This window comes from Haliotis rubra, unplaced genomic scaffold (assembly GCF_003918875.1).
Source record: "Haliotis rubra isolate DU_JTF1 unplaced genomic scaffold, ASM391887v1 Scf1534, whole genome shotgun sequence".
Lineage (NCBI taxonomy): Eukaryota > Metazoa > Mollusca > Gastropoda > Lepetellida > Haliotidae > Haliotis > Haliotis rubra.
The window spans coordinates 71,310-73,401 of NW_025765486.1; the positions used below are offsets into that span (position 1 = coordinate 71,310).

At 39.8% G+C, this 2,092-nt stretch overlaps 1 pseudogene; it reads left to right on the plus strand.

Moving 5' to 3' along the window:
- The first annotated feature begins 1,987 nt into the window (after positions 1–1,987).
- LOC124270665 lies at positions 1,988–2,092 on the plus strand (annotated as a pseudogene).

Here is a 2,092-nt window from a genome sequence, read left to right on the forward strand (position 1 = left end):
TACTCATGCAACACTAGGTGGCGTCACACTATCACGTGACGTAAACAGTAGCAAGCTTGAGCAGTTGTTTTGTTATACTGAAGAGATATAGTTACGGGGTTTTGTACAGCATGCTCCTGCTGACCTGTTATGAGCCATATCACAGGTTAACAACGAGCCGGAACGACAGAACAAAGGAACGAATAAAGGAATGGGCGAACACTCTGATAAATAGAAATTAAAATACACATACAGTTTATGTTGATCGACTTTTATTGACGTACAATTACAAAACTATTCTTCGTGTCATGCCTGACTTTCCTGTAGTAACTCGCATTGACCTGGTACATCGCAGTACAGAGACATAGATAGTTTCAAATATAAACAGTGTTGTATTCACATGGACACAAGATTTAGCTCCTATAGAAAGATTTCAATGGCAAATGAAATGAAGTACTGGAATGAAACTACGGACATATGAGCTCGGATAAATGGATATGATCTGACCGAACAACTCTCTAACATAGAAAAACCTTGACCATTATCATATGAGACAAGGTGTACGCAACGAAGGTTCATGCGACATCATATGTGTTTGAGTCTCTCGATGTATTTAGATGGTTCAGAAGAGAATAATATCTAACCGTTCACAGTATGCCCCAGCCTTTCAGCGTCGATCTGCTTCAGAGGCACCTGAAACTATTCTAATGGAAAGCTGCTTTTATCTCAAAGTAAATTCTGTGCAGGATACGAGTACTTCTTCTATGCCAGGTCCAAGGATGTCCCAAATTTGATTCAATGTTGACTCATGGCAGGCCAAGACTGACTAGTTACAGTGCTGTTCTTTAAGTAGGCTGTCCCTGCTTTTGGGTCAGGGGCTATCATCCACAAACAGAGGTCTTGTTGAATAACTGGTTCCAGTTCTTCTCGGGTGTGTTGACTGCTTGCGCCTTCTGTGGTGTCCAGGTGGAGCTTGCAGTCGTGCTAGACATCCCGATCCCCAATCATTACCAAACATCATCTGCATGGGACAGTTGCCCTGGTGTTCCTGGTGAAATATGTGGGATTCACGGGTATCCAGGTCAGACGCCTAGTCGTCTTTCTATAACTTGGTGCAGTAGTTTGCTTTCGTCCGACCGATGTTTTTCTTTCCTGAAGGGGGATATTATGATTTCCCTATGCGCTCCTTCTGCTGTTCTAAGATGTGTTTTAAAGGTTCTTGTGGACATATATACGTTTCAGTTGGTGCAAATAATGTCGTCGTAAAAATTGAAACAGTGCCATGTTTTCACGCTGTGACGTCACAAGTCTTGCCCGTGGAAGATCTTTCACAGCATTGGTTTGATTATGTTGTCTCACCATATGCCCTCATAAGAAGGTACCAGGGACCTGTTAAATATTATTTTCGCTCACATCGAACTGAATGACGAGGTTCTTTCAGTGACGTTGACAATATGTCAAAGAATTTTGTGATTTTAACAAGTGACACCAAAATATTATTAAAACGGACTGTCATTGAAAGCATGATAACCAGGTATATATCACATATTATAACATATTATAAGATCAAGTCCCAAAACTTTCAAAGTTAAATTTGTGCTTACCCGATTTTAAACGAAGTATATTTGTTCTTTTTACAATTCGGCTAAACTTTCCTACAATTGCCAGCGGCTGAAGGGATGGTGTAATTACAGCTTGGGTCCATGCAGGTAGCAAAGGTACTGTAAGTCCCCATGGTCCCTAGTATGGTGATTTACCTTCAGTTGTTGGCGATGTACAGCCTATTTTTATATTGTGTTGACCCCTATAGTTAAAATGTTTTAGATTTAATTACTAGTTTTACATGTATATATGTGATATTCTAGTTTGTTTTACTGTCCTTCGTTGGCAGGTTTTTATAATATATATATATATATATTCCATTTCAATGTCAAATTGTCGTCACGATATGGCTGAAATATTGCCGATGTGACGTTAAATATTTACTCACTCACTCACTCACTATTATAAGATCATACTTTTAGGGATCATTTCTATAGTATGCATCGCCATGACTTCAGGTAAAACAGGTACAACTGACAGTCTACCAAGCCACGAGGACGAGAGACAGGGT